This window comes from Nomascus leucogenys, chromosome 15, assembly GCF_006542625.1.
Source record: "Nomascus leucogenys isolate Asia chromosome 15, Asia_NLE_v1, whole genome shotgun sequence".
NCBI lineage: Eukaryota > Metazoa > Chordata > Mammalia > Primates > Hylobatidae > Nomascus > Nomascus leucogenys.
Window position 1 is genome coordinate 74,397,708 of NC_044395.1, and position 13,641 is coordinate 74,411,348.

The window sequence follows — 13,641 nt, forward strand, 5'->3', positions numbered from 1 at the left end:
AAAACAATTCCACAGAATGATTCTTTTAGACAAAATTTCACTTGGAACACATTTCCTAATTACTAAAAGTTTAAAATGCTTAGGAAAGCATGTAGTAAAACCAAATAACCAATGTTATTATTTCTTTAATGATTATTTCTTTAACGAAGTTAAAAACTCTGAATAGAAATTTAATTTTTACTCAAAAATAACTGTATGTAAGCATTCTGATGTTTCCTTATAGTGCAATAACCATAAGAATGTTTTATCAATGCAATTCATATACTTTATGCCTTTTCACATGTGAGGCTTGTAACTGCTATTTCTACTCTAGTCAAATGAAATGATAAGGAAACTCACTTAACAACAGCTTTACAGAATATCTGAGCTAAACACTTTTAAACCACATTCACTATCCAATTTAATCTTCACAATCACCTTGCAAGGTAGGCATTATGATCACCATATACAGAATAGAAAGCCTCAGAATTCTAGTAACTTTGCCAAAAGTCAAAATGCTGCTAAATGGTATTATAAAGAACAATGATAATTCACTATATAGAATAAAATCTTGACCTTGAAAAATGCTGAGACTAAAGTATTTGTTTGGAAATAGATGATTTGACTTTCAGAAACTGCAGACACCAAAAGAGACCAAATGAAGATAAACAATTTAAACAAAGCTATACAATTTGGACTGGAACTCAGGTTTCCTAACACCCACTCCTGTATACCTTCTATATACTTTTCCAAACTGGATTTGATGGTGGGAGGTGAGGTAGAGTATATAAAAGTCAAAGGGAAATTCCAAAACTGGGAAAACACTATACTTTCCTGAGTTTAACGCAGTATTGCAGTACAAGTTCACAAAGAATGCCAAAGATAAACTCATTAAAATTGTGTTCATATCAAAAATCAGTAGAAGATACACTTTTATTTTAGAGAAACCATTTTACTATAATTTTTTCTCATAGTACCTTCTTTCTAAAAACAGCTGAAAATTTTATAATAAATGAGCATTTAATATAATAAATATATAAATAGGTAGATCCATGAGTGAAATAAAAATAAAACAGGGGGAAAGGAAGAACTGCTGATTCAAATTCTTCCTTTGAATCTATGACTGATACAAATTCCTGAGCAAATGCCACATAGTTTATTTGCTGAATGCTCCTGGAAAAGGAAGGCTATTTCCTATTTGTTATTTCCTTAAGAATGACTGTATCATAAATCAATCAGGTATTAGATGACTATAAAAACCATAAATTATTTTAAACATAAAAATATGTCAATGTCATCTGAATTTTAGATTATAAAAATAAAAATGTATTCATTACAAAAAACTTTTAAAAACCTCAATTTTACTTTATGACTAGTTATCTGTACTGAAGAGATGAGGTCAAAGAGAAGAAAACAGGGAGAATGAACAAATCGGAGAAACAAAGGAGAAAGTCAGAAAAACAAGTAGTCACCAAAAGAGATGCAAAAGGTATAAAGATAGTAGAAAGAAACAATGTGAGAAAATAAAGATGTAGAGATTTGGCAGATTCTGTAGAATGAGATTTAGAACACTGTTTCCTTACTCTACATATCCTCAAGTATAAACTATTTCAGAGATTAACCTTTCTTTCTTTTCTTTCTTCTTTCTCTTTCTCTCTCCTCTTCTTTTTCTTTTTCTTTCTCTCTTTCTTTGAACTCTAGGCCTCAAGTGATCCTCCCACCTCAGCCTTCCAAAGTGGTAGGATTACAGGCATGAGCCAGGGCACCCAGCCGTTTCTTTCGAGACAGTCTCAATCTGTCATCCAGAGTGGAGTACAATGGTGCAATCATAACTCACTGCAGTCTCCAACTCCTGGGCTCAAGTGATCCTCCCACTTCAGCCTCCAGAATATCTGGGAATACAGACTAACATATCTTTGAAGAGCATTTTATCTCTTCCTTTTCCTTAACTATCAGATACTCTTCTGAATAGGATAGCCACAGATGTCCACTGAGGGAAGAATGATCCTAAACCATGGGTGGCAGCGACCAAAAAGCTAACTACAAGGAATAGATAAGCAAGGCAAATTCAGATTCAGATTTTCTACCACTATTACACTGGATGGTAAACAGGTGGCAGGAGCGAAATACCCATATGTTTTCCTAATCAATCCTATTTAAAGTAATCAGCATGTATTTCACAGCAAGCCATAAGAAAGTAATGAATGTTCAGATAAAGGTGGTCAAAAATCAGCTGAAAAATCATATTCACATTTCATTCGTCAATAAAACTTAGGTATTACCACGTGAAAGATTTTTCACCAGCCCTCACTCCCAGTAGTCATAGGGTTACAAGCACACTAAAAAATAAGTGGAATTCAAATTGAGATGTTTGGAAAAACTATGCCTATGTTTGCCTACACAAACATAATGTGTTTTATGTTTGTGTAAAACACACAAAAATGCTAGTGTTTTTAAATTTTATCAATAAGCTAAGTTATAACTGTAAATGGTTGAAAGGCCACTGGCACATATTATACACTATTTTGTAATATCTGATAACCTCTTCAGTTTTAACCATCCTCTGTGCTATTCTCAGTGACAATGTATTTGTCTGATTTCATTCATTCATTCATTCAGTCAGTCAGTCAAGCACTTACAAGCATTTACTACAATATGCCAATATGCAAGGTGCTGAAGTAAGTTAGACATTATTCCTGTACTCAAAAAACTCAGAAAGGGGAAAAAAGACACCTCTCATGATTCCATATCCTGCATCTCCCTCCCACCTGTAGCACTTCTATTCAAGTTCTACTGTTGCCTCATCCTTCACCCTCATTAAATCTTGGTGTTTATTAGGATTCCATCTTCCTCTCTTCTCTACTTGCTGGGTTGAGAGAGACAGCAAACAAAATGAGGACCGAACCCTTGCAAACATCAGGATTTATACACTACATAGAATCTATGTTTGCATTATTACTATCTGAATTATTTAATTGGCACCCCAACTTCAACAGTCAGTCTCATCTTGGCATCTCACATCAATTAATGTCATTTCTATTCATCAAGCTAAAAACTTTGAAGTCATCCTTGACTTCTTTTTCATTTCCTCACACCAAGTCTACTTTAGAATCTTCTTTTGACTCCTTCTCTCCCTTTCATTCATATGACTGCTGCCTTTATTTAAGTCCTTATCATCTATCAGTAAAAATGTTGGCTGACCTCCTTACCACCATTCAATTCCATACTGGCTTTGCTGTAATCAGAACGGCCTACCTAAAAACTGAATGGCTCCTCATTTCCTATATCTAAACTCCTTACTATAAAAACATCCTTCAGAATCTGGCACTTGAATCCCCAATGTCTAGACAAACTAAAGTTTATTGTTGTTTGGATCTTGTAATCATCAAAAAATAATTACCAGACAACTGAAAACAAAATTCCTGGAAAATACGTCACTATTTATTACTACGTTTAGGCATGATAGAAATAAATTTAAATTCAAAATAATCTAGAACTCATCTGTACAGAGGCTGGAACCACTGGGCCTGTTGGCTAGGGGCAGGCATTCAGGAGACTGCCAAAAGTTAACTGAGAAAAAGATGATGCAATTACTTCCTCTTCTCTTGGACATTCTGTCTAAACAGGAGGTGGGGGTTGGGGGATAGACAGAATCTTGAAGACTACAGTAACAAAATAAATAATTGCTCCTTGGGACACTATTTCCAGATAGTATCAATTAATGGTAATGATACATGGAAGAACAAAACAAAACAAAACAAAGACAATGCACAGTGTATGGAGACCACTTATTCTATTTTCACTACCGATGTTCTAGGAAGTTTATATATTTTCTCCTATTTAAACCTTAAAACAACTCTATATTATTATCCTGTTTCATATATGAGGAAATCTTAAGAGATAAGATTAAAACCCCAGTCTAACAAAAAGCCCCTGTTATTTCCAATGTACCAAGCAAGGTATATAAAAATTGGTACTTTTTTCAAGTCCAAAAGAGTTTAAAGGGAAAAAAAAAAAGAATTGATATTTTTGCTTATTACCAACAATGTGCCTTTTAAACATCAGCCATCTTGTGGCTTCATCCATCCTATTAAAAATCTTACTCTTAGTCCATTTTCTGTTGCTGTAACAGAGTATCTGACACTGGGTAGTTTATAATGAACAGGACTTTATTTAGCTCATGGTTCTGGAGGCTGGAAAGTCCAAAAGCATGTCACCAGCATGAGGCAAGGGCCTACATGCTGTGTCATCTATGACAGAAGGTAGAAAGGCAAGAGAACTTGGGTGAAAGAAAGCACGAAGGGCTGGGCTCACTTTTATAATAACCAGCTCTCTTGATAACTGACCAACTCCTGAAATTAACTACATTAATCCATTTATTAGGGCTCCACCCTCATGATCCAATCAACATTTATTAGGCCCTTCGAAGCATTTTTACAATGAGGATAAAGTTTCCAACACATGGATTTTTGGGGACACAGTTAAACCATAGCACATTCTAAATAGTGTCGTTACACAACAGCTTTTCTGTTAATGTCAAATTATTTTTATCTCTCAAATTTTGCAGACAAAATATTTCAAGAGCAACCATTACTAGAAAGACCTGATAGATAAGAGATGGAGAATAATGAAGAGGACAGAATTACATAGTGATCCCAGAATCAGATGACAAGGGTTGCCTTCAACTACAGAAGTCCAAATATCCAAATATATGGATGGTAAAGACTGACCAGGAGGAAGCCAAGACGACACCTGAGTCAGTTAAATGTCCTAAGATGACATTCTCTATGTGGAAAGGACCAAAAGGAGGAGAGATAGCCCCAAAGAGCAAATTAATCACTTGATACTGGCAGACAAAAGAGCAAATACCTGAATGTTCACAAAGTTAATTTTGTACTAACTACAAAGAAGGCCTTCAGAGGGGCCTACATGGAGGAAGAATTCTAAGGACAAGAAACTTAAAGATCACTTGATGAGCTTCTATCCTTAGGAATAAAAGAGAGACTGTATGATATGGATATAACCACCATGAAAATGTTTATAATTTCCTCTTGATTGCTAATCTACTCTAAATTCTCCCATGGAGTGTAACGTAAATCCAAAAATTAATTGACAGAACTGAACAGTCATTTTTAGCAACATCAAGAACTGAAAGAGCTTGAGGGATTGCAAACTATCACAGATAATAATGTAGGACAAAGAACAGGTGGAAGCAACTTTTAAAAGAAAAGGAGATCAGACAGACGGAAAGAAACTTCTTGCAAACACAGCCAGGTGAAGTGATCATGCACACCTCCAACAGAAAGCAATTATTTAAATCTGGGTACACTATAAAGAACAACTATTTAAAAGCACTGGAAAGTGTCCAAAAGCAGACAGTGAAAGAAGAGCTTACTCTTGAAAAACTACAACTAGAAGCAACAGAATCACGAGTTCAGTTTGAAGTTTTTTTGCTGAGTGGCCTCCCCATCACTCACAAATATGGTGAAGGAAACCAGGCAGCCACACAGCTCAAAGTGGCAGAGAAAACCTCAGAGCTGAAATTTCAGGTAGACATAGTGGAAGTGAAAGAAACAAAGAAAAGTGCAGGCCCAAAATCTGAGCATAAACTCTGCTCGAATCCCTGGCTGATAGCTAAAATACGCATGTACAGGAGATAGGGGAGGGGCATCAGGTAGCCTGGCAGAAAAAGCAGGCAGAGACCACAGAGAACTCTGCCCTTGAAAGCTGCATGGCATGAGACATGATTTTGATGCTTTCTAAGCTGAATGTATTCCCCAACCGTATACACCTCCAGCAGCAGAAAGCTGAATCCCTTACTGGTTAGGGTATCAGAGGACAAAGACCACCACTAGCAGGTAAAGATTAAGAGGGAATTCCCAGAAGTAAAGAACCCACAGAGAGGGTGAATTCCAAAATGTGAGTACAATCTCTGCCCAAATTCTTGGCTGACCACCGAATTACAGGTGCAGGAAAGCCTTCCCTTTGCCCTGACCCCCAGGAAAACAAGCTAAAAAAGTAAGTAGTTGGAAGTAAGAAATAAGCACAGATGGCAGCTGCTATACACTTCAGGGGAAACAAGTTTGCAGTTTGAATCCAGGCAAGCTAACGTTCTCTAAAACAATAACAAAACAACAACAACAAATCCTCATAAAAATATTACAATGCCCAGGTTTCAACCAAAAATTATGAGACATGCAAACAATTAAAACAGTAAAAGGCAGAAAACAGAAACTGATTCCAAGTTGGCCCAGATGTTAGATTTAGCAAACAAAGACTTCAAAGCACCTCTTATAAATATATTCAAACAATTAAAGAAAAAGTCTATACAAAGAACTAAAAGAAGAGCACTGTCTTGATGACTGACACAAAGGGCATCTCAGTAGAGAGGTGGCAACTATCAAAAGAAATGGAAATTCAGCTCTAGCTGAAAAGAACAACAACTAGAATGAAAAATTAGATGGGTACAATGGCATATGGAGATAACAAAAAAAAAACATCAGGGAACTTGGAAAACAGATCAATAGAAACTACCCAATCCATAGAATAAAGAGCAAGAAAGAATGAAGAAAATTGAAAAGAGATTCAGAGACAGGAGGGACAGTATCTAATAATAAAGGTAGGTAAGTTATTGAATACATACAAAACATGAATGAATCTTAAAAGCATTAGATAAGTGAAAGAAGCCGGACTCGAAGGTTACATACCATATGATTTCATTTCTATGACATTCATAGAACGACAAAACTATAAAGACAGAGAACAGATCAGCCAGGAGTTAAGGCTGAAGTGATTACACAGGGACAGCACAAAGTAATTTTGGTGAGTGATGAACTATTCTGTATCTTAACTGTGGTAGTGGTAAACACCTGTATGCTTTTATCAAAACTGACAGAACTGTATATCAGAAAGAAGTAAGTTTATTGCATTTAAATTTTAAAAGAAAAAATCAGCAATGATTTTAATTAATACTTAAAAGCAGCATCAAATATATTAGCAAGGCATAATGAAACCACTTTTTGATCAAAAACCCCAATCACACTGTCTCATTACCATAGCAAGCATATTTAATCAATAGCCATCCTTCCACTGCCACAAACGACACACATAAACTTTTGAGAAGGAAAATTGGTGAGTTTTCATTTCTACTTCTGCCACAATAGTGGGTAATGAAGAGGTTTTAGTATCAGAAAAAAACCTGTATAACTTTGTAAAAGTTTCTTAACATTCAAGACTTCAATTTCCTTAAATGTGAAATGAAGAAAATAACACAATTCTCATTATTTAATCTATTATTATTTTAACCACCAAACTGTTAGACAGGATACCTTATATAACACAGTGCTAGGCACAATGCTTACTCCCTTTAGTAGGCAACCTAATATAAATTTTGTGTATATTTTATTAGTTATTCATGACTAAAAGTTTTAAGATTTTGCTCAGCCCTTGTTTAATTATACATACCACTACACTAATACACACATATACACAAAATGAATACATCTCCTTTCTCTCCCTGACATGATATACAGTACTATTTGTCCTGGAAAAAATCTAGAACCAATCTAAATGTTCATCTAGTTTATCGGTTAAAAATCTGCACAATATATCATGCAACCAGTAAAAATGAGATATATAGATACTGATACAGAAAATATTTCAAAATACGTTATTATGCTAAAAAGCAAGATACAGATATGCATTATGTAACCCCATATTTATGCACAAGAAAAGCAAAAACAAAAAACAGAAAAAAGAAAATTAAAAAATTAAATACACATACACTCACACTCATCCATGCTTGTATATGTTAAGATAAAATGTCTAGAAATATCACATAAAACTAAAACTAGTTGCCTCTGAGAAAATGCTGGAATAAGGAGACTTACTTTTTGTTGTATCTCTTCATACTATTTGAATTTTCTACATATTATTTTCATAATGATAATATTGGGGAAGGTTTATTAAAAAGTGTTTGGAGGTGATGGTGCTATAGAAATTTTCTTCCTTGTTTAATTTTACTGCTTAAGTGCAGTTTTGTAAATTTTTTTGGATTGCTTAAATATAGTCACTATATATGCATTGATAGAATATGTTTCTGCCACATGTCCTCCGTTAGACTATAAGATCCTTGAGGGCAAGAACAAAGTATGATTCAGGTTTGTGTCCCCACAGCCTAGCACAATTTGTATGTAAGCTTTTACAAAATGTTAACTACATTAAGAAGAAAGAGGCTGGGCGCGGTGGCTTACGCCTGTAATCCCAGCACTTTGGGAGGCCGAGGCAGGTGGATCACGAGGTCAGAAGTTCAAGACCAGCCTGACCAACGTGGTGAAACTCCATCTCCACTAAAAATATAAAAATTAGCTGGGCGTGTTGGCGGGCGCCTGTAATCCCAGCTACTCAGGAGGCTGAGGCAGAAGAATCGCTTGAACCTGGGAGGTGGAGGTTGCAGTGAGCCAAGATCGCACCACTGCACTCCAGCCTGGGCGACAGAGCAAGACTCCGTCTCAAAAACAAACACACAAAAAAAAAAGAAGAAGAAAGAAACTGAAGGACATTTCAGTTAATATAATTTACTAGTGCAGAGGAAATAAGAATTACAAAGATTTATAAGCAGTCTTTAACTTTTAGTTGTTTGTCTTAAAAGAATACTGTCATATACCTGAAATCATGTTTTAATTATTGCAAAGAGCACCAATCATGTGAATCTCACTCTCAAATAAGCAAAAATTATAACAATTCAATTTCTAATGCTCTCAGGAAATACATATCAAGATAGTGGGGATAAAAGAGAGAAAATATCACATCCCTGAAAACATTTTTCAAGCTATTACCAAACAAGCCCTAAGTTTCCCCAAGACATTCCTCAAAGATGTGCCTATTTAAATCTCACAGAAGCCCTTTCAATTGTTAAGGCTTGTCCTTTTCTGATTTGTTACAGTTAAGACAAGCTTAGCTGAGAACTTTATTCAGGACATTTTTATAACCAATTGAATTGTATGTATCTAATTTCACCACATAAAATTAAAGTGGCCAGGTACGGTGGCATGCACCTATAATCCCACCTACTTGGTAGGCTGAGACAGGAGGATTGCTTGAACCCAAGAGTTCAAGGCAAGCCTGGGCAACATAATGAGACCCCCAGGTCTAAAAATAAAAAATTAAATTAAATAAATATTTAAAAATTAAAAAGATTTTTAAAAATAAAATAAAATTGATTTATTCTTTCATTCAAAATTTATTTATTGAGTACTTAGCACCTTTCAGGCATTTTGATAAATGCCTGAAAAGAGTCTGCTAGGGAGACTCTAACAAACAGATTTAATAAAACTGCATGGTATTTCCATTAAAAGTAGGATCTGTTGTTTATTTATTTATTTTTATTTAATTATTTATTTATTTAGAGACGGAGTTTTGCTCTTGTTATCCAGGCCGGGGTGGAATGGTGCAATCTCAGCTCACTGAAACTTCTGCCTCCCAGGTTCAAGCAATTCTCCTTCCTCAGCCTCCGAAGTAGCTGGGATTACAGGTGTGTGCCACCACGCCTGGCTAATTTTGTATTCTTTTTAGTAGAGACAGGGTTTCACCATGTTGTTCAGACTGGTCTCGAACTCCTGACCTCAAGTGATCTGCCCGCCTCGGGCTCCCAAAGTGCTGGGATTATAGGCATGAGCCACCGCGCCCAGCCCTGTTGTCCATTTAAAGGGTGATCTCTAATTCACCAAGATGTTAAGACTTCCAAAGTCAGCTCAGTCAACCCTTGATGTTCCAGAGGTGATGTGGATATAAAATCTTTGTGCTAATTGATTTTATCACTTTTATAGAATTTCTATTCAAATTTTGCTGACTTAATTAACACATTAACGCTTCAATAAATAAAGTGTTACTCATTTGTTTCTTTCCCATCACAAACAGCTCAATAAATGTTTGAAAATCTTTCCATATTTTAAGCATTTACAAAGTACCTACATTACAGGATTAGCATTGTAAGTAACTAGACACTGTTTAGGTTATAGGCTACCTTCTTAAAACTCAAAAGGCATATTTTTTAATATCCTAAAGAAATAACAACGTTTTACTTTTCTACTATGACCAAAAAGCGTTGACTTCAAATCCAGAAACATCTTAGTTGAAGCAAACCATCTTGACATAATATCAATTAATACAGGCAATGCTCCTGAAGCTGATGCCTAAATCAAAGGAGATTACAGTCAACTCTTAAGAAGCAACACCCTTTAAACAAAGTCAGACAATATTTTAAACAACATTTTTCCTTCCATAATGCTTTTTTATGTTTTTTTCATATAACCTTTATTATGCTGTTCCATTTTGACCTATTCATTATTCCCCTTACCTTCCACTCCTTTCCGATTTTTGTCTATCAGCCATCAATTCAACAGGCTAGTAAAGGCCCTATTAAATATGGTTCAAGTTCTAGACTGTAGCACTCACTGCTCAGTAGGACTTTCCATTATCACAACAGTGTGATAATGGAAATGTTCTACGTTTGCACTGTCCGAAAAGTTTACAGAATCTAAAATTTGCCCTGAGACAAAACGCTTGCTCACAAAGAAACATTTTACACATCTTTGTGTCTTGGTACTATAGGTAGCGTTCCATTTTAATAAAATTAAGAATGGTCTTATATTCAAAGATCTTTGAATTAAGGCTCATTTCAATAATTAAAAGTCTGTGGTGCATGAACAGACAAACCAACCAATAGAAGAGAATTAAAGGCCCAGAAACAGAGCCCTAAAACATAAAGAACTTCAATATATGATAAAGCAATAGCTCAAGTCATCGAGAAAAGACAGACACTAATAAATGGTATTGGAACAACTGAATAAACATTCAGGAAAACATGAAACTGAATTCGTACCTCATACCACATACAAGGATATACTCCAAATGAATCAACTATCTAAATGTAAAAACTGGAATCATACAAATATTAGAAAAATTATGGGTGATTTCACTGACAACCGGGAAGGAGAGAAAGCCTTTCCTATTTGCCTATGAAAAACACCACTACTTGCAAAAACCACAGAAAAAGTAAAGTTTTAAAAACAAGCAATTTTTTTTACAAGGGCTAATTTCATAGTAGATAAAGAGCTCCTTAAAGAAGGAAAGAAAAAGACAACTCCTCTTCTCCAAAACAGACAATGCACAAAGAAATGGGCAATCCTCAGAAAAATAAAGGCAAATGGCCTTAAACATAAAAATATGTTCAACCTCACTCATAAAAGATGCAAATTAACACCTCCAATTTTGGCCATATACTCTGTCGGTGAAGCTGTGGAGAAGCAGTCTCAATACTGGCATACACTGCCAATGAAAAGTACAAATGAGGGCCTGGCGCAGTGACTCATGCCTATAATCCTAGCACTTTGGGAAGCTGAGGTGGACAGATCACTTGAGCCTAGGAGTTTGAGACCAGCCTGGGCAACATGGTGAAACCCCATCTCTACTAAAAGATACAAAAATCAGCCAAGCATGGTGGCACATGCCTGTAGTCTCAGCTACTTGGGAGGCTGAGGTGGGAGGATCACTTAAGCCTGAGAGGTGAAGGCTGCAGTGAGTGGTGATCATGCCACTGCACTCTAGCCTAGGTGACAGAGTGAGACCCTGTCTCAAAAAAAAAATAAAAATAAAAAATAAAAATGAAAACACAGATTATATAACCCCGGTAGAAAGGAATTCTGTAATATCCAATAATATTACACACACACTTACTAGTCCTACTTCAAACATGATACAACTCCACTAATATTCCACAAAATATTTGCAAATATATTCACTGTGGCATTATTTGTAATGGTAAAAGCCTAAAACAATCTGAATGTGCATCAAAAGGAGTTAACTGAATAAACTACGTGCATCCACAAAATAGAATACTAGATTAATATCCAAAATACATTGTTAGGTTAAACAACAACAGCAAAAAACAGGTAGGTACAGAACAAGCAGTATTCATTGTACTACCTTTTGTGACATAAAGGGGAAATTTAAAAATATGTACATATATTCAAAGACAAATATACATGTATTTATTTTTGTAAAAGAAAAAACCTCGAAGTATAAATAAGACATTAATCAAAATGGTTACCTATATGGGCAGAGTAGGACTGGGGTGAAGGTAATAGGGATGTAATCAAGACTTCTGAGTTCTCTTTTGATATACTTTAGATATTTGAACCACGTAATGACTTACATACTCCAAATAAATAAATAAGTGGTGTATGTAATATTCATATGTGTATGTATGTATCTATGTACACACGTATATTTCTGACTGGAAGCAATTATCATCAAGTCATGGGATTATGGTACCATTTTCTTCTTTGCCCTTTGCTAAATGTCCCCAGTTGCACGTAATGCACATTACTTTTACAGTCAGAAAGAAATTACTCGAAATAAATCTATTTTTATAGGAAATTTTTCAAAGTTCTCATCATAAAACAGTTTCAAAATTAATAGCCATTCAAGCTGAGTGTGGTGGTATGTGCCTGTAATCCCAACTACTTGGGAGGCTGAGGTGGGAGGATCACTTGAGCCCAGAAGTTCAAGGCCAGCCTGGACAACATAACGAGACTCCATCTCAAAAAATAAAAAACAAAAAAAAACACACTGTTCCAGTCTACTGTTAAATAATATCATTCACTAGGGAAGCAAAGATGATCAAAGACGCCATACCACTTTAAAATATGGCAGTTTTTCCTTTTCTTAATATGTTGAGTTCAAGTAACACGGACAGCTGCATATATGTATATTTATAAACAATGCACATATACTATCACGCCAGTATTATGTATATAGTACATACACACACGAAATGGAAATTTTAAAAGGATACGGTAAAAAATAAAATAGAAGTTCTATTGTTTTCTTCATACAGCCAATGAAAAGTTTTTCATATATCCCCAGAAGCACACGCAACCCACTAGGGGGATCACTGGAACAAACTACTCCAAATCAGGAGACTTGTGGATTTGTATTCTAGTCTCAGCCATCTTACTGCCTGCCAACATCTTTGATCAAAATCAGTTAAGGGGCTTGATTTTCACTTTAGTTTTCTCTTCCAAAAAACAGAGTATTAATGGTTTTAAAGTTACTTTCAATATTATGGTTTTATAATCCCACTAGTCTCTCTAATAATTATTCTCTTTTAAAAGAGAAACTCCTGAGACTTTGCTGAAGTTGCTAATCAGCTTAAGGAGATTTTGGGCTGAGACAATGGGATTTTCTAGATATACAATCATGTCATCTGCAAACACGGACAGTTTGACTTCCTCTTTTCCTAATTGAATACCCTTTATTTCCTTCTCCTGCCTGATTGCTCTGGCCAGAACTTCCAGCACTATGTTGAATAGGAGCGGTGAGAGAGGGCATAGCATTCTTGTACACCAATCACAGACAAACAGAGAGCCAAATCATGAGTGAACTCCCATTCACAATTGCTTCAAAGAGAATAAAATACCTAGGAATCCAACTTACAAGGGATGTGAAGGACCTCTTCAAGGAGAACTACAAACCACTGCTCAATGAAATAAAAGAGGATACAAACAAATGGAAGAACATTCCATGCTCATGGGTTGGAAGAATCAATATCGTGAAAATGGCCATACTGCCCAAAGTAATTTATAGATTCAATGCCATCCC

General features: G+C 35.5%; 1 protein-coding gene across 2 annotated transcripts in view; it reads right to left on the minus strand.

The window, feature by feature from the left end:
- Positions 1-13,641, minus strand: part of BTBD10 (BTB domain containing 10) — a 77,720-nt gene that overhangs the window by 55,996 nt on the left and 8,083 nt on the right. The gene's annotated exons all lie outside the window — the stretch shown is intronic.